The sequence below is a fragment of the Schistocerca gregaria genome, unplaced genomic scaffold (assembly GCF_023897955.1).
Source record: "Schistocerca gregaria isolate iqSchGreg1 unplaced genomic scaffold, iqSchGreg1.2 ptg000047l, whole genome shotgun sequence".
Lineage (NCBI taxonomy): Eukaryota > Metazoa > Arthropoda > Insecta > Orthoptera > Acrididae > Schistocerca > Schistocerca gregaria.
Genome location: NW_026061704.1, coordinates 1677796 through 1698230, shown reverse-complemented (window position 1 = coordinate 1698230; position 20435 = coordinate 1677796).

Genomic DNA, 20435 nt, shown 5'->3' with positions numbered 1-20435 from the left:
AGGACCTTAAGATTCTCCATGTAAGGAGGACTAGCAGCCGAGATGCACGGGAGAATGTGAAAAGTATTCATATGTAGTAAAAACCTGAGAAATCCGTTCGTTATCGTCATTTGTTATCGAATCGACTTAAAGCCGGATCGTCACATTGGCCGCTCTTCGCTCTGAAACGGTTGTACTTATCGTCTGCAAAGCTATGTCGCGCGCTGCTGTATGCGGAGACACTAAAATAACCATAGTAGAACACAGATGAAGCTTCTAAGTTGATGTAATGGCCAGTAAGAAGTAGTACAATTCAAGATTTGGGCATCGATTATTGACTTTTTAGCTGGCTTTGGTGCCTTGGACATGAGCTAGGACCTTAAGATTCTGCATGAAAGCAGGACTAGCAGCCAATTTGCACGGGAGAATGTGAAAAGTGTTCATATGTAGTACAAACCTGAGAAATCCGTCCGTTTTCGTCATTTGTTATCGAATCGACTTAAAGCCAGATCGTCACATTGGCCGCTCTTCTCTCTGAAACGGTTGTACTTATCGTCTGCAAAGCTATGTCGCGTGCTGCGGTATGTGGAGACACTAAAAGCACCATAGTAGAACACAGATGAAGCTTCTAAGTTGATGTAATAGCTAGTAAGAAGTAGTACAATTTAAATTTTATATATCGATTATTGACTTTTTAGCTGGCTTTGGTGCCTTGGACATGAGCTAGGACCCTAAGAATCTGCATGAAAGAAGGACTAGCAGCCGAGTTGTACGGGAGAATGTGAAAAGTGTTCGTATGTAGTAAAAACCTGAGAAATCCGTACGTTTTCGTCATTGGTTATCGATTCGTCTTAATGCCAGATCGTCACATTGGCTGCTCTTCTCTCTGAAACGGTTGTACTTATCGTCTGCAAAGCTATGTCGCGTGCTGGGGTATGCGGAGACACTAAAAGCACCATAGTAGAACACAGATGAAGCTTCTAAGTTGATGTAATAGCCAGTAAGAAGTAGTACAATTCTAGTTTTAGGTATCGATTATTGACTTTTTAGCTGGCTGTGGTGCCTTGGACATGAGCTACGACCTTAAGATTCTGCATGAAAGGAGGACTAGCAGCCGAGTTGCACGGGAGAATGTGAAAAGTGTTCATATGTAGTAAAAACCTGAGAAATACGTCTGTTTTCGTCAGTTGTTATCGAATCGACTTAAAGACAGATCGTCACATTTGCCGCTCTTCTCTCTGAAACGGTTGTACTTATAGTCTGCAAATCTATGTCGCGTGCTGCGGTATGCAGAGCCAGTAAAAGCACCATAGTAGAACACAGATGAAGCTTCTAAGTTGATGTAATAGCCAGTAAGATGTAGTACAATTCAAGTTTTAGGTATCGATTATTGACTTTGTAGCTGGCTTTGGTGCCTTGGACATGAGCTAGGACCTTAAGATTCTGCATGAAAGAAGGACTAGCAGCCGAGTTGTACGGGAGAATGTGAAAAGTGTTCGATTGTAGTAAAAACGTGAGAAATCCGTACGTTTTCGTCATTGGTTATCGATTCGTCTTAAAACCAGATCGTCACATTGGCTGCTCTTCACTCTGAAACGGTTGTACTTATCGTCTGCAAAGCTATGTCGCGTGCTGCGGTATGTGGAGACACTAAAAGCACCATAGTAGAACACAGATGAAGCTTCTAAGTTGATGTAATAGCTAGTAAGAGGTAGTACAATTCAAGTTTTAGGTATCGATTATTGACTTTTTAGCTGGCTTTGGTGCCTTGGACATGAGCTAGGAGCTTAAGATTCTGCATGAAAGGAGGACTAGCAGCCAAGTTGCACGGGAGGATGTGAAAAGTTTTCATATGTAGTAAAAACCTGAGAAATCGGTCCATTTTTGTCATTTGTTATCGAATCGACTTAAAACCGGATCGTGACATTGGCCGCTCTTCTCTGTGAAACGGTTGTACTTATCGTCTGCAAAGCTATGTCGCGTGCTGCTGTATGCGGAGACACTAAAAGCACCATAGTAGAACACAGATGAAGCTTCTAAGTTGATGTAATAGCTAGTATGAAGTAGTACAATTGGAATTTTGGATATCGATTATTGACTTTGTAGCAGGCTTTGGTGCCTTGGACATGAGCTAGGACCTTAAGATTCTGCATGTAAGGAGGAGTAGCAGCCTAGTTGCACGGGAGAATGTGAAAAGAGTTCATATGTAGTAAAACCCTGAGAAATACGTCCGTTTTCGTCATTTGTTATCGATTCGACTTAAAGCCAGAAAGTCACATGGGCCGTTCTTCTCTCTGAAACGGTTGTACTTATCGTCTGCAAAGCTATGTCGCGGGCTGCGGTATTCGGAGACACTAAAATAACCATAGCAGAACACAGATGAAGCTTCTAAGTTGATGTAATAGCCAGTAAGAAGTAGTACAACTCAAGTTTTAGGTATCGATTATTGAATTTTTAGCTGGCTTCGGTGCCTTGGACATGAGCTAGGACCTTAAGATTCTGCATGAAACGAGGACTAGCAGCCGAGCTGAACGGGAGGATGTGAAAAGTTTTCATATGTAGTAAAAACCTGAGAATTCCGTCCATTTTCGTCATTTGTTATCGAATCGGCTTAAAGCCGGATCGTTACATTGGCCGCTCTGCTCTCTGAAACGGTTGTACTTATCGTCTGCAAAGCTATGTCGCGGGCTGCGGTATTCGGAGACACTAAAATAACCATAGCAGAACACAGATGAAGCTTCTAAGTTGATGTAATAGCCAGTAAGAAGTAGTACAACTCAAGTTTTAGGTATCGATTATTGAATTTTTAGCTGGCTTCGGTGCCTTGGACATGAGCTAGGACCTTAAGATTCTGCATGAAAAGAGGACTAGCAGCCGAGTTGCACGGGAGAATGTGAAAAGTGTTCATATGTAGTAAAAACCTGAGAAATCCGTTCGTTATCGTCGTTTGTTATCGAATCGACTTAAAGCCAGATCGTGACATTGGCCACTCTTCTCTCTGAAACGGTTGTACTTATCGTTAGCTAAGCTATGTCGCGTGCTGCGGTATGTGGAGACACTAAAAGCACCATAGTAGAACACAGATGAAACTTCTAAGTTGATGTGATAGCCAGTAAGAAGTAGTACAATTCCAGTTTTAGGTATCGACTATTGACTTTTTAGCTGGCTTTGGTGCCTTGGACATGAGCTAGGACCTTAAGATTCTGCATGAAAGCAGTACTAGCAGCCGAGTTGCACGGGAGAATGTGAAAAGTGTTCATATGTAGTAAAAACCTGAGAAATCCGTCCGTTTTCGTCATTTGTTATCGAATCGACTTAAAGCCTGATCGTCACATTGGGCGCTTTTCTCTCTGAAACGGTTGCACTTATCGTCTGCAAAGCTATGTCGCGTGCTGCAGTATGCGGAGACACTTAAAGCAGCATAGTAGAACACAGATGAAGCTTCTAAGTTGATGTAATAGCTAGTAAGAAGTAGTACAATTGAAATTTTAGATATCGATTATTGACATTTTAGCTGGCTTTGGTGCCTTGGACATGAGCTAGGACTTTAAGATTCTGCATGAAAGGAGGACTGGCAGCCGAATTGCACGGGAGAATGTGAAAAGTGTTCATATGTAGTAAAAACCCGAGATATCCGTACGTTTTCGTCATTGGTTATCGAATCGTCTTAAAGCCAGATCGTCACATTGGCCGCTCTTCTCTCTGAAACGGTTGTACTTATCGTCTGCAAAGCTATGTCGAGTGCTGCGGTATGTGGAGACACTAAAAGCACCATAGTAGACCACAGATGAAGCTTCTAAGTTGATGTAATAGCCAGTAAGAAGTAGTACAACTCAAGTTTTAGGTATCGATTATTGAATTTTTAGCTGGCTTCGGTGCCTTGGACATGAGCTAGGACCTTAAGATTCTGCATGAAAGGAGGACTAGCAGCCGAGCTGCACGGGAGGATGTGAAAAGTTTTCATATGTAGTAAAAACCTGAGAATTCCGTCCATTTTCGTCATTTGTTATCGAATCGGCTTAAAGCCGGATCGTTACATTGGCCGCTCTGCTCTCTGAAACGGTTGTACTTATCGTCTGCAAAGCTATGTCGCGGGCTGCGGTATTCGGAGACACTAAAATAACCATAGTAGAACACAGATGAAGCTTCTAAGTTGATGTAATAGCCAGTAAGAAGTAGTACAATTCAAGATTTGGGCATCGATTATTGACTTTTAGCTGGCTTTGGTGCCTTGGACATGAGCTAGGACCTTAAGATTCTGCATGAAAGGAGGACTAGCAGCCGAGCTGCACGGGAGGATGTGAAAAGTTTTCATATGTAGTAAAAACCTGAGAAATCCGTCCGTTTTCGTCATTTGTTATGGAATTGACTTAAAGCCAGATCGTCACATTGTCCGCTCTTTTCTCTGAATCGATTGTTCTTATCGTCTGCAAAGCTATGTCGCGTGCTGCGGTATTCGGAGACACTAAAAGCACCATAGTAGAACACAGATGAAGCTTCTAAATTAAAGTAATAGCCAGTAAGAGGTAGTACAACTCAAGTTTTAGGTATCGATTGTTGACTTTTTAGCTCGCTTTGGTGCCTTGGACATGAGCTAGGACCTTAAGATTCTGCATGAAAGGAGGACTAGCAGCCGAGCTGCACGGGAGGATGTGAAAAGTTTTCATATGTAGTAAAAACCTGAGAATTCCGTCCATTTTCGTCATTTGTTATCGAATCGACTAAAAGCCGGATCGTCACATTGGCCGCTCTTCTCTCTGAAACGGTTGTACTTATCGTCTGCAAAGCTATGTCGCGTGCTGCGGTATGCGAAGACACTAAAATAACCATCGTAGAACACAGATGAAGCTTCTTAGTTGATGTAATAGCCAGTAAGAAGTAGTACAATTCAAGATTTGGGCATCGATTATTGACTTTTAGCTGTCTTTGGTGCCTTGGACATGAGCTAGGACCTTAAGATTCTGCATGAAAGGAGGACTACCAGCCGACTTGCAGGGGAGAATGTGGAAGGTGTTCATATGTAGTAAAAACCTGAGAAATCCGTCCGTTTTCGTCATTTGTTATGGAATTGACTTAAAGCCAGATCGTCACATTGGCCGCTCTTCTCTCTGAATCGGTTGTACTTATCGTCTGCAAAGCTATGTCGCGTGCTGCGGTATTCGGAGACACTAAAAGCACCATAGCAGAACACAGATGAAGCTTCTAAGTTAAAGTAATAGCCAGTAAGAAGTAGTACAATTCAAGTTTTAGGTATCGATTATTGACTTTTTAGCTGGCTTTGGTGCCTTGGACATGAGCTAGGACCTTAAGATTCTGCATGAAAGGAGGACTAGCAGCCGAGTTGCACGGGAGAATGTGAAAAGTGTTCATATGTAGTAAAACCCTGAGAAATACTTCCGTTTTCGTCATTTGTTATCGAATCGACTTAAAGCCAGATCGTGACATTGGCCACTCTTCTCTCTGAAAAGGTTGTACTTATCGTCTGCTAAGCTATGTCGCGTGCTGCGGTATGTGGAGACACTAAAAGCACCATGGTAGAACACAGATGAAACTTCTAAGTTGATGTAATAGCTAGTACGAAGTAGTACAATTGAAATTTTAGATATCGATTATTGACTTTTTAGCTGGCTTTGGAGCCTTGGACATGAGCTAGGACCTTAAGATTCTGCATGAAAGGAGGACTAGTAGCCGAGTTGCACGGGAGAATGTGAAATGTGTTCATATGTAGTAAAAACCCGAGAAATCAGTACGTTTTCGTCATTAGTTATCGTATGGTCTTAAAGCCGGTCGTCACATTGGCCGCTCTTCTCCCTGAAACGGTTGTACTTATCGTCTGCAAAGCTATGTCGCGTGCTGCGGTATGCGGAGACACTAAAATAACCATATTAGAACACAGATGAAGCTTCTAAGTTGATGTAATAGCCAGTAAGAAGTAGCACAATTCAAGATTTAAACATCGATTATTGACTTTTAGCTGGCTTTGGTGCCTTGGACATGAGCTAGGACCTTACGAATCTGCATGAGAGGAGGACTAGCAGAAAAGTTGCATGGGAGAATGTGAATTGTGTTAATATGTAGTATTAACCTGAGAAATCCGTCCGTTTTCGTCATTTGTTATCGAATCGACTTAAAGCCAGATCGTCACATTGGCCGCTCTTCTCTCTGAATCGGTTGTACTTATCGTCTGCAAAGCTATGTCGCGTGCTGCGGTATTCGGAGACACTAAAAGCACCATAGTTGAACACAGATGAAGCTTCTAAGTTAAAGTAATAGCCAGTAAGAGGTAGTACAATTCAAGTTTTAGGTATCGATTATTGACTTTTTAGCTGGCTTTGGTGCCTTGGACATGAGCTAGGACCTTAAGATTCCGCATGAATGGAGGACTAGCAGCCGAGTTGAACGGGAGAATGTGAAAAGTGTTCATATGCAGTATAAACCTGAGAAATCCGTCCGATTTCGTCATTTGTTATCGAATCGACTTAAAGCCAGATCGTCACATTGGCCGCTCTTCTCTCTGAAACGGTTGTACTTATCGTCTGCAAAGCTATGTCGTGTGCTGCGGTATGCGGAGACACTAAAATCACCATAGTTGGACACAGATGAAGCTTCTAATTTGATGTCATAGCCAGTAAGAAGTAGTACAATTCAAGTTTTAATCATCGATTATTGACTTTTAGCTGGCTTTGGTGCCTTGGACATGCGCTAGGACCTTAAGATCCTGCATGAAAGGAGGACTAGCAGCCGAGTTGCACGGGAGAATGTGAAAAGTGTTCATATGCAGTAAAAACCTAAGAAATCCGTCCGTTTTTGTCATTTGTTATTGAATCGACTTAAAGCCAGATCGTCACATTGGCCGCTCTTCTCTCTGAAACGGTTGTACTTATCGTCTGAAAGCTATGTCGCGTGCTGCGGTATGCCGAGACACTAAAAATACCATAGTAGAACACGGATGAAGCTTCTATGTTGATGTAATAGCCAGTAAGAATTAGTACAATACCAGTTTTAATTATCGATTATTGACTTATAGCTGGCTTTGGTGCCTTGGACATGAGCTAGGACCTTAAGATTCTGCATGAAAGGAGGACTAGCAGCAGAGCTGCACGGGAGGATGTGAAAAGTTTTCATATGTAGTAAAAACCTGAGAAATCCGTCCGTTTTCGTCATTTGTTATGGAATTGACTTAAAGCCAGATCGTCACATTGTCCGCTCTTTTCTCTGAATCGATTGTTCTTATCGTCTGCAAAGCTATGTCGCGTGCTGCGGTATTCGGAGACACTAAAAGCACCATAGTAGAACACAGATGAAGCTTCTAAATTAAAGTAATAGCCAGTAAGAGGTAGTACAACTCAAGTTTTAGGTATCGATTGTTGACTTTTTAGCTCGCTTTGGTGCCTTGGACATGAGCTAGGACCTTAAGATTCTGCATGAAAGGAGGACTAGCAGCCGAGCTGCACGGGAGGATGTGAAAAGTTTTCATATGTAGTAAAAACCTGAGAATTCCGTCCATTTTCGTCATTTGTTATCGAATCGACTAAAAGCCGGATCGTCACATTGGCCGCTCTTCTCTCTGAAACGGTTGTACTTATCGTCTGCAAAGCTATGTCGCGTGCTGCGGTATGCGAAGACACTAAAATAACCATCGTAGAACACAGATGAAGCTTCTTAGTTGATGTAATAGCCAGTAAGAAGTAGTACAATTCAAGATTTGGGCATCGATTATTGACTTTTAGCTGTCTTTGGTGCCTTGGACATGAGCTAGGACCTTAAGATTCTGCATGAAAGGAGGACTACCAGCCGACTTGCAGGGGAGAATGTGGAAGGTGTTCATATGTAGTAAAAACCTGAGAAATCCGTCCGTTTTCGTCATTTGTTATGGAATTGACTTAAAGCCAGATCGTCACATTGGCCGCTCTTCTCTCTGAATCGGTTGTACTTATCGTCTGCAAAGCTATGTCGCGTGCTGCGGTATTCGGAGACACTAAAAGCACCATAGCAGAACACAGATGAAGCTTCTAAGTTAAAGTAATAGCCAGTAAGAAGTAGTACAATTCAAGTTTTAGGTATCGATTATTGACTTTTTAGCTGGCTTTGGTGCCTTGGACATGAGCTAGGACCTTAAGATTCTGCATGAAAGGAGGACTAGCAGCCGAGTTGCACGGGAGAATGTGAAAAGTGTTCATATGTAGTAAAACCCTGAGAAATACTTCCGTTTTCGTCATTTGTTATCGAATCGACTTAAAGCCAGATCGTGACATTGGCCACTCTTCTCTCTGAAAAGGTTGTACTTATCGTCTGCTAAGCTATGTCGCGTGCTGCGGTATGTGGAGACACTAAAAGCACCATGGTAGAACACAGATGAAACTTCTAAGTTGATGTAATAGCTAGTACGAAGTAGTACAATTGAAATTTTAGATATCGATTATTGACTTTTTAGCTGGCTTTGGAGCCTTGGACATGCGCTAGGACCTTAAGATTCTGCATGAAAGGAGGACTAGTAGCCGAGTTGCACGGGAGAATGTGAAATGTGTTCATATGTAGTAAAAACCCGAGAAATCAGTACGTTTTCGTCATTAGTTATCGTATGGTCTTAAAGCCGGTCGTCACATTGGCCGCTCTTCTCCCTGAAACGGTTGTACTTATCGTCTGCAAAGCTATGTCGCGTGCTGCGGTATGCGGAGACACTAAAATAACCATATTAGAACACAGATGAAGCTTCTAAGTTGATGTAATAGCCAGTAAGAAGTAGCACAATTCAAGATTTAAACATCGATTATTGACTTTTAGCTGGCTTTGGTGCCTTGGACATGAGCTAGGACCTTACGAATCTGCATGAGAGGAGGACTAGCAGAAAAGTTGCATGGGAGATTGTGAATTGTGTTAATATGTAGTATTAACCTGAGAAATCCGTCCGTTTTCGTCATTTGTTATCGAATCGACTTAAAGCCAGATCGTCACATTGGCCGCTCTTCTCTCTGAATCGGTTGTACTTATCGTCTGCAAAGCTATGTCGCGTGCTGCGGTATTCGGAGACACTAAAAGCACCATAGTTGAACACAGATGAAGCTTCTAAGTTAAAGTAATAGCCAGTAAGAGGTAGTACAATTCAAGTTTTAGGTATCGATTATTGACTTTTTAGCTGGCTTTGGTGCCTTGGACATGAGCTAGGTCCTTAAGATTCCGCATGAATGGAGGACTAGCAGCCGAGTTGAACGGGAGAATGTGAAAAGTGTTCATATGCAGTATAAACCTGAGAAATCCGTCCGATTTCGTCATTTGTTATCGAATCGACTTAAAGCCAGATCGTCACATTGGCCGCTCTTCTCTCTGAAACGGTTGTACTTATCGTCTGCAAAGCTATGTCGTGTGCTGCGGTATGCGGAGACACTAAAATCACCATAGTTGGACACAGATGAAGCTTCTAAGTTGATGTCATAGCCAGTAAGAAGTAGTACAATTCAAGTTTTAATCATCGATTATTGACTTTTAGCTGGCTTTGGTGCCTTGGACATGCGCTAGGACCTTAAGATCCTGCATGAAAGGAGGACTAGCAGCCGAGTTGCACGGGAGAATGTGAAAAGTGTTCATATGCAGTAAAAACCTAAGAAATCCGTCCGTTTTTGTCATTTGTTATTGAATCGACTTAAAGCCAGATCGTCACATTGGCCGCTCTTCTCTCTGAAACGGTTGTACTTATCGTCTGAAAGCTATGTCGCGTGCTGCGGTATGCCGAGACACTAAAAATACCATAGTAGAACACGGATGAAGCTTCTATGTTGATGTAATAGCCAGTAAGAATTAGTACAATACCAGTTTTAATTATCGATTATTGACTTATAGCTGGCTTTGGTGCCTTGGACATGAGCTAGGACCTTAGGATTCTGCATGAAAGGAGGGTTAGCAGCTGAGTTGCACGGGAGAATGTGAAAAGTGTTCATATGTAGTAAAAACCTGAGAAATCCGTCCGTTTTCGTCATTTGTTATGGAATCGACTTAAAGCCAGATCGTCACATTGGCCGCTCTTCTTTCTGAAACGGTTGTACTTATAGTCTGCAAAGCTATGTCGCGTGCTGCGGTATGCGGTGACACTAAAAGCACCATAGTAGAACCCAGATGAAGCTTCTAAGTTGATGTAATAGCCAGTAAGAAGTAGCAAATTTCAAGTTTTAGGTATCGATTATTGACTTTTTAGCTGGCTTTGGTGCCTTGGACAAGAGCTAGGACCTTAAGATTCTGCGTAAAAGGAGGACTAGCTGCCGAGTTGCACGGGAGAATGTGAAAAGTGTTCATATGTAGTAAAAACCTAAAAAATCCGTTCGTTATCGTCATTTGTTATCGAATCGATTTAAAGCCAGATCGTGACATTGGTCACTCTTCTCTCTGAAACGGTTGTACTTATCGTCGGCAAAGCTATGTCGCGTGCTGCGGTATGTGGAGACACTAAAAGCACCATAGTAGAACACATACAAAGCTTCTAAGTTGATGTAATAGCCAGTAAGAAATAGTACAATTCCAGTTTTAGGTATCGATTATTGACTTTTTAGCTGGCTTTTGTGCCTTGGACATGAGCTAGGACCTCAAGATTCTGCATGAAAGGAGGACTAGCAGCCGAGTTTCATGGGAGAATGTGAAAAGTGTTCATATGTAGTAAAAACCCGAAATATCCGTCCGTTTTCGTCATTTGTTATCCAATCGACTTAAAGCCAGATCGTCACATTGTTCGCCCATCTCTCTGAAACGGTTGTACTTATCGTCTGCAAAGCTATGTCGCGTGCTGCGGTATGCCGAGACACTAAAAATACCATAGTAGAACACGGATGAAGCTTCTAAGTTGATGTAATAGCCAGTAAGAAGTAGTACAATTCAAGTTTTAATCATTGATTATTGCCTTTTAGCTGGCTTTGGTGCCTTGGACATGAGCTAGGAGCTTAAGATTCTGCATGAAAGGAGGACTAGCAGCTGAGTTGCACGGGAGAATGTGAAAAGTGTTCATATGTACTAAAAACCCGAGAAATCCGTCCGTTTTCGCCCTAACCGCCGTCTGCTTCACGTCTGCTGTGCAGCGAGCTACCTTAATTTAAGTATTATCTGTATTTTTCTTACTTGTCACTTCTTCTTCTGCGTGTTTCTGCTTTTAGGAAGCTTTAATAGTAGAGTGCTATTAAGTGTTCCATAGATCTCGTGTTTGTTTTGAATACAGTCAGAGAGAGTCCCTTTAGTCAGCCATAGTGCCAGTAGTGTCAGTGTCGCCCTAACCGCCGTGCTTCACGTCTGCTGTGCAGCGAGCTACCTTAATTTAAGTATTATCTGTATTTTTCTAACTTGTCACTTCTTCTTCTGCGTGTTTTTGCTTTTAGGAAGCTTTAATAGTAGAGTGCTATTAAGTGTTCCATAGTTCTCGTGTGTGTTTCGAATACAGTCAGAGAGTCCCTTTAGTCAGCCATAGTGCTCGTAGTGCTAGTGTTTGTTTTCAATACCGTCCAGAGACAGGTAGTGCTATTTTCCTTGTTTCTACAAGTAGTGGTTAGCAATCACAGTTTAGTCAATAATCAACCGCCTTTAGTGAATTAGCAGTCTAGTTAAAAGCTGATTAACACTCTATAGTAAATTGATTTCTTAGGATGGCTAGGATGTGTGGCTGCTGTGTACGGACGCAGGAGGAGCTGGCCACTCTTCGCGAACAGCTGAGCGTGTTGATGGCCGCGGTCAGCCGTCTTCAGGCTGCTGCCTCGGAGTGTAGCGGCAGTGGGGAGTCTGGTGCGTCGCATGGTGCACCCCAGGTGTTAGATGCTTCACCCACTGTCCCTGCTGTCGAGACATCTTCGCGGGTACCGGGCGCGGTTGGGCCACCCTCTCCCCAAGGGGAGTGGCGGGTTCAGCGGCGTTCGCGGCGCACGAGGCGGAGGGTCAATGTGGAGGCTGGCCGTGTGGCATCGCCCGCTCTGCCTGTGAGTGGACATGTGGCTGCTCCTTCAGCAAGGTCCGAGCAGGCACACGGGGGGAGGGGTTTATTAGTTATTGGGAGCTCCAACGTTAGGCTAGTGATGGAGCCCCTTAGGGAAATGTTATAGTTCTGGGAGGAGATTTTAGTTTTGCTGGATATAGACTGGGAGACTCAAACGTTCATAACGGGTGGCAGGGACAAAGAATCCAGTGAAATATTTTTAAGTGCTTTATCTGAAAACTACCTTGAGCAGTTAAACAGAAAACCGACTCGTGGCGATAATATATTAGACCTTCTGGTGACAAACAGACCCGAACTATTTGAATCAGTTAATGCAGAACAGGGAATCAGCGATCATAAAGCGGTTACTGCGTCGATGATTTCAGCCGTAAATAGAAATATTAAAAAAGGTAGGAAGATTTTTCTGTTTAGCAAAAGTGACAAAAAGCAGATTACAGAGTACCTGACGGCTCAACACAAAAGTTTTGTCTCAAGTGCAGATAGTGTTGAGGATCAGTGGAAAAAGTTCAAAACCATGGTACAATATGCGTTAGATGAGTATGTGCCAAGCAAGATCGTAAGAGATGGAAAAGAGCCACCGTGGTACAACAACCGAGTTAGAAAACTGCTGCGGAAGCAAAGGGAACTTCACAGCAAACATAAACATAGCCAAAGCCTTGCAGACAAACAAAAATTACGCGAAGCGAAATGTAGTGTGAGGAGGGCTATGCGAGAGGCTTTCAATGAATTCGAAAGTAACGTTCTATGTACTGACTTGGCAGAAAATCCTAAGAAATTTTGGTCCTATGTCAAAGCGGTAGGTGGATCAAAACAAAATGTCCAGACACTCTGTGACCAAAATGGTACTGAAACAGAGGATGACAGACTAAAGGCCGAATTACTAAATGTCTTCTTCCAAAGCTGTTTCACAGAGGAAGACTGCACTGTGCTTCCTTCTCTAGATTGTCGCACAGTTGACAAAATGGTAGATATCGAAGTAGACGACAGAGGGATAGAGAAACAATTAAAATCGCTCAAAAGAGGAAAGGCCGCTGGTCCTGATGGGATACCAGTTCGATTTTACACAGAGTACGCGAAGGAACTTGCCCCCCTTCTTGCAGCGGTGTACCGTAGGTCTCTAGAAGAGCGAAGCGTTCCAAAGGATTGGAAAAGGGCACAGGTCATCCCCGTTCTCAAGAAGGGACGTCGAACAGATGTGCAGAACTATAGACCTATATCTCTAACGTCGATCAGTTGTAGAATTTTGGAACACGTATTATGTTCGAGTATAATGTCTTTTCTGGAGACTAGAAATCTACTCTGTAGGAATCAGCATGGGTTTCGAAAAAGACGATCGTGTGAAACCCAGCTCGCGCTATTCGTCCACGAGACTCAGAGTGCCTTAGACACGGGTTCACAGGTAGATGCCGTGTTTCTTGACTTCCGCAAGGCGTTTGACACAGTTCCCCATAGTCGTTTAATGAACAAAGTAAGAGCATACGGACTATCAGATCAATTGTGTGATTGGATTGAGGAGTTCCTAGATAACAGAACGCAGCACGTCATTCTCAATGGAGAGAAGTCTTCCGAAGTAAGAGTGATTTCAGGTGTGCCGCAGGGGAGTGTCATAGGACCGTTGCTATTCACAATATACATAAATGACCTGGTGGATGACATCGGAAGTTCACTGAGGCTTTTTGCAGATGATGCTGTGGTGTATCGAGAGGTTGCAACAATGGAAAATTGTACTGAAATGCAGGAGGATCTGCAGCGAATTGACGCATGGTGCACGGAATGGCAATTGAATCTCAATGTAGCGAAGTGTAATGTGATGCGAATACATAGAAAGATAGGTCCCTTATCATTTAGCTACAAAATAGCAGGTCAGCAACTGGAAGCAGTTAATTCCATAAATTATCTGGGAGTACGCATTAGGAGTGATTTAAAATGGAATGATCATATAAAGTTGATCGTCGGTAAAGCAGATGCCAGACTGAGATTCATTGGAAGAATCCTAAGGAAATGCAATCCGACAACAAAGGAAGTAGGTTACAGTACGCTTGTTCGCCCATTGCTTGAATACTGCTCAGCAGTGTGGGATCCGCACCAGGTAGGGTTGATAGAAGAGATAGAGAAGATCCAACGGAGAGCAGCGCGCTTCGTTACAGGATCATTTAGTAATTGCGAAAGCGTTACGGAGATGATAGATAAACTCCAGTGGAAGACTCTGCAGGAGAGACGCTCAGTAGCTCGGTACGGGCTTTTGTTGAAGTTTCGAGAACATACCTTCACCGAAGAGTCAAGCAGTATATTGCTCCCTCCTACGTATATCTCGCGAAGAGACCATGAGGATAAAATCAGAGAGATTAGAGCCCACACAGAAGCATACCGACAATCCTTCTTTCCACGTACAATACGGGACTGGAATAGAAGGGAGAACCGATAGAGGTACTCAGGGTACCCTCCGCCACACACTGTCAGGTGGCTTGCGGAGTACGGATGTAGATGCAGATTTGTTATCGAATCGACTTAAAGCCAGATCGTCACACTGTCCGCCCTTCTCTCTGAAACGGTTGTACTTATCGTCTGCAAAGCTATGTCGCGTGCTGCGGTATGCGGAGACACTAAAAATACCATAGTAGAACACGGATGAAGCTTCTAAGTTGATGTAATATCCAGTAAGAAGTAGTACAATTCAAGTTTTAGGCATCGATTATTGACTTTTAGCTGGCTTTGGTGCCTTGGACATGAGCTAGGACCTTAAGATTCTGCATGAAAGGAGGACTAGCAGCCGACTTGCACGGGAGAATGTGAAAAGTGTTCATATGTAGTAAAAACCTGAGAAATCCGTCCGTTTTTGTCATTTGTTATTGAATCGACTTAGAGCCCGATCGTCACATTGGCCGCTATTCTCTCTGAAACGGTTGTACTTATCGTCTGCAAATCTATGTCACGTGCTGCGGTATGTGGAGACACTGAAAGCACCATAGTAGAACACAGATGAAGCTTCTCAGATGTTGTAATAGCCAGTAAGAAGTAGTACAATTCCAATTTTAGGTATCAATTATTGACTTTTTAGCTGGCTTTGGAGCCTTGGACATGAGCTAGGACCTTAAGATTCTGCATGAAAGGAGGACTAGCAGCCGAGTTGCACGGGAGAATGTGAAAAGTGTTAATATGTAGTATTAACCTGAGAAATCCGTCCGTTTTCGTCTTTTGTCATCGAGTCGACTTGAAGACAGATCGTAAAATTGTCCGCCCTTCTCTCTGAAACGGTTGTACTTATCGTCTGCAAAGCTATGTCGCGTGCTCCTGTATGCGGGGACACTAAATATACCATAGTAGAACACGGATGAAGCTTCTAAGTTGATGTAATAGCCAGTAAGAAGTAGTACAATTCAAGTTTTAATCATCGATTATTGACTTTTAGCTGGCTTTGGTGCCTTGGACATGAGGTAGGACCTTAAGATTCTACATGAAAGGAGGACTAGCAGCCGAGTTGCACGGGAGAATGTGAAAAGTTTTCATATGCAGTAAAAACCTGAGAAATCCGTCCGTTTTTGTCATTTGTTATTGAATCGGCTTAAAGCCAGATCGTCACATTGGCCGCTCTTCTCTCTGAAACAGTTGTACTTATCGTCTGAAAGCTATGTCGCGTGCTGCGGTATGCCGAGACACTAAAAATACCATAGTAGAACACGGATGAAGCTTCTAAGTTGATGTAATAGCCAGTAAGAATTAGTACAGTTCCACTTTTAGGTATCGATTATTGACTTTTAGCTGGCTTTCGTGCCTTGGACATGAGCTAGGACCTTAAGATTCTGCATGAAAGGAGGACTAGCAGCTGAGTTGCACGGGAGAATGTGAAAAGTGTTCATATGTAGTAGAAACCTAAGAAATCCGTTCGTTATCGTCATTTGTTATCGAATCGACTTAAAGCCAGATCGTGACATTGGCGCTCTTCTCTCTGAAACGGTTGTACTTATCGTCTGCAAAGCTATGTCGCGTGCTGCGGTATGTGGTGACACTAAAAGCACCATAGTAGAACACAGACAAAGCTTCTAAGTTGATGTAATAGCCAGTAAGAAGTAGTACAATTCCAGTTTTAGGTATCTATTATTGACTTTTTAGCTAGATTTGGTTCCTTGGACATGAGCTAGGACCTCAAGGTTCTGCATGAGAGGAGGACTAGCAGCCGAGTTGCACGGGAGAATGTGAAAAGTGTTCATATGTAGTAGAAAAACGAGAAATCCGTCCGTTATCGTCATTTGTTATCGAATCGACTTAAAGCCAGATCGTCACATTGTCCGCCCTTCTCTCTGAAACGGTTGTACTTATCGTCTGCAAAGCTATGTCGCGTGCTGCGGTATGCGGAGACACTAGAAATACCATAGTAGAACACGGATGAAGCTTCTACGTTGATGTAATAGCCAGTAAAAAGTAGTACAATTCAAGTTTTAATCATCGATTATTGACTTTTAGCTGGCTTTGGTGCCTTGGACATGAGCTAGGACCTTAAGATTCTGCATGAAAGGAGGACTAGCAGCCGAGTTGCACGGGAGAATGTGAAAAGTGTTCATATGTAGTAAAAACCTGAGAAATCCGTCCGTTTTCGTCATTTGTTATCGAATCGACTTAAAGCCAGATCGTCACATTGGCCGCTCTTCTCTCCGAAACGGTTGTACTTATCGTCTGAAAGCTATGTCGCGTGCTGCGGTATGTGGAGACGCTAAAAGAACCATAGTAGAACACAGATTAAGCTTCTAAGATGATGTAATAGCCAGTAAGAAGTAGTACAATTCAAGTTTTAGGTATCGATTATTGACTTTTTAGCTTGCTTTGGTGCCTTGGACATGAGCTAGGACCTTAAGATTCAGCATGAAAGGCGGACTTGCAGCCGAGTTGCACGGGAGAATGTGAAAAGAGTTCATATGTAGTAAAAACCTGAGAAATCCGATCGTTATCGTCATTTGTTATGGAATTGACTTAAAGAAAGATTGTCACATTGGCCGCTCTTCTCTCTGAATCGGTTGTACTTATCGTCTGCAAAGCTATGTCGCGTGCTGCGGTATGCGGAGACACTAAAAATACCATAGTAGAACACGGATGAAGCTTCTAAGTTGATGTAATAGCCAGTAAGAAGTAGTACAATTCAAGTTTTAGGCATCGATTATTGACTTTTAGCTGGCTTTGGTGCCTTGGACTTGAGCTAGGACCTTAAGATTTTGCATGAAAGGAGGACTAGCAGCCGAGTTGCACGGGAGAATGTGAAAAGTGTTCATATGTAGTAAAAACCTGAGAAATCCGTCCGTTTTCGTCATTTGTTATCGAATCGACTTAAAGCCAGATCGTCACATTGCCCGCTCTTCTCTCCGAAACGGTTGTACTTATCGTCTGAAAGCTATGTCGCGTGCTGCGGTATGCGGAGACGCTAAAAGCACCATAGTAGAACACAGATGAAGCTTCTAAGATGATGTAATAGCCAGTAAGAAGTAGTACAATTCAAGTTTTAGGTATCTATTATTGACTTTTTAGCTGGCATTGGTGCCTTGGACATGAGCTAGGACCTTAAGATTCAGCATGAAAGGCGGACTTGCAGCCGAGTTGCACGGGAGAATGTGAAAAGTGTTCATATGTAGTAAAAACCTGAGAAATCCGTTCGTTATCGTCATTTGTTATGGAATTGACTTAAAGCCAAATTGCCACATTGGCCGCTCTTCTCTCTGAATCGGTTGTACTTATCGTCTGCAAAGCTATGTCGCGTGCTGCGGTATGCGGAGACACTAAAAATACCATAGTAGAACACGGATGAAGCTTCTAAGTTGATGTAATAGCCAGTAAGAAGTAGTACAATTCCAATTTTAGGTATCAATTATTGACTTTTTAGCTGGCTTTGGTGCCTTGGACATGAGCTAGGACGTTAAGATTCTGCATGAAAGGAGGACTAGCAGCCGAGTTGCACGGGAGAATGTGAAAAGTGTTAATATGTAGTATTAACCTGAGAAATCCGTCCGTTTTCGTCTTTTGTTATCGAGTCGACTTGAAGACAGATCGTAACATTGTCCGCCCTTCTCTCTGAAACGGTTGTACTTATCGTCTGCAAAGCTATGTCGCGTGCTCCTGTATGCGGGGACATTAAAAATACCATAGTAGAACACGGATGAAGCTTCTAAGTTGATGTAATAGCCAGTAAGAAGTAGTACAATTCAAGTTTTAATCATCGATTATTGACTTTTAGCTGGCTTTGGTGCCTTGGACATGAGGTAGGACCTTAAGATTCTGCATGAAAGGAGGACTAGCAGCCGAGTTGCATGGGAGAATGTGAAAAGTTTTCATATGCAGTAAAAACCTGAGAAATCCGTCCGTTTTTGTCATTTGTTATTGAATCGACTTAAAGCCAGATCGTCACATTGGCCGCTCTTCTCTCTGAAACGGTTGTACTTATCGTCTGAAAGCTATGTCGCGTGCTGCGGTATGCCGAGACACTAAAAATACCATAGTAGAACACGGATGAAGCTTCTAAGTTGATGTAATAGCCAGTAAGAATTAGTACAATTCCACTTTTAGGTATCGATTATTGACTTTTAGCTGGCTTTCGTGCCTTGGACATGAGCTAGGACCTTAAGATTCTGCATGAAAGGAGGACTAGCAGCTGAGTTTCACGGGAGATTGTGAAAAGTGTTCATATGTAGTAAAAACCTGAGAAATCCGTCCGTTTTCGTCATTTGTTATCGAATCGACTTAAAGCCAGATCGTCACATTGGCCGCTCTTCTTTCTGAAACGGTTGTACGTAGAGTCTGCAAAGCTATGTCGCGTGCTGCGGTATGCGGTGACACTAAAAGCACCATAGTAGAACACTGATGAAGCTTCTAAGTTGAAGTAATAGCCAGTAAGAAGTAGTAAAATTCAATTTTTAGTTATCGATTATTGACTTTTTAGTTGGCTTTGGTGCCTTGGACAAGAGCTAGGACCTTAAGATTCTGCGTGAAAGGAGGACTAGCTGCCGAGTTACACGGGAGAATGTGAAAAGTGTTCATATGTAGTAAAAACCTAAGAAATCCGTTCGTTATCGTCATTTGTTATCGAATCGACTTAAAGCCAGATCGTGACATTGGCCGCTCTTCTCTCTGAAACGGTTGTACTTATCGTCTGCAAAGCTTTGTCGCGTGCTGCGGTATGTGGAGACACTAAAAGCACCATAGTAGAACACAGACAAAGCTTCTAAGTTGACGTAATAGCCAGTAAGAAGTAGTACAATTCCAGTTTTAGGTATCTATTATTGACTTTTTAGCTGGCCTTGGTTTCTTGGACATGAGCTAGGACCTCAAGGTTCTGCATGAAAGGAGGACTAGCAGCCGAGTTGCACGGGAGAATGTGAAAAGTGTTCATACGTAGTAGAAACCCGAGAAATCCGTCCGTTTTCGTCATTTGTTATCGAATCGACTTAAAGCCAGATCGTCACATTGTCCGCCCTTCTCTCTGAAACGGTTGTACTTATCGTCTGCAAAGCTATGTCGCGTGCTCCTGTATGCGGGGACACTAAAAATACCATAGTAGAACACGGACGAAGCTTCTAAGTTGATGTAATAGCCAGTAAGAAGTAGTACAATTCAAGTTTTAATCATCGATTATTGACTTTTAGCTGGCTTTGGTGCCTTGGACATGAGGTAGGACCTTAAGATTCTGCATGAAAGGATGACTAGCAGCCGACTTGCACGGGGGAATGAGAAAAGTGTTCATATGTAGTAAAAATCTGACAAATCCGTCCGCTTTCGTCATTTGTTATCGAATCTACTTAAAGCCAGATCGTCACATTGGCCGCTCTTCTCTCTAAAACGGTTGTACTTATTGTCTGCAAAGCTATGTCGCGTGCTGCGATTTGCGGAGACACTAAAAGCACCATAGTAGAACACAGATGAAGCTTCTAAGTTGATGGAATAGCCAGTAAGATGTAGTACAATTCAAGTTTATGTATCGATTATTGACTTTTTAGCTGTCTTTGGTGCCTTGGACATGAGCTAGGACCTTAAGATTCTGCATGAAAGGAGGACTAGCAGCCGAGTTGCACGGGAGAATGTGAAAAGTGTTCAAATGTAGTTAAAACTTGAGAAATCCGTCCGTTTTCGTCATTTGTTATCGAATCGACTTAAAGCCAGATCGTCACATTGGCCGCTCTTCTCTCTGAAACGCTTGTACCTATCGTCCGCTAAGCTATGTCGCGTGCTGCGGTATGCGGTGACACTAAAAATACCATAGTAGAACACAGATGAAGCTCTAAGTTGATGTAATAGCCAGTAAGAAGTAGTAAAATTCAAGTTTTAGTTATCGATTATTGACTTTTTAGCTGGCTTTGGTGCCTTGGACAAGAGCTAGGACCTTAAGATTCTGCGTGAAAGGAGGACTAGCTGCCGAGTTGCACGGGAGAATGTGAAAAGTGTTCATATGTAGTAAAAACCTAAGAAATCCGTTCGTTATCGTCATTTGTTATCGAATCGACTTAGAGCCAGATCGTGA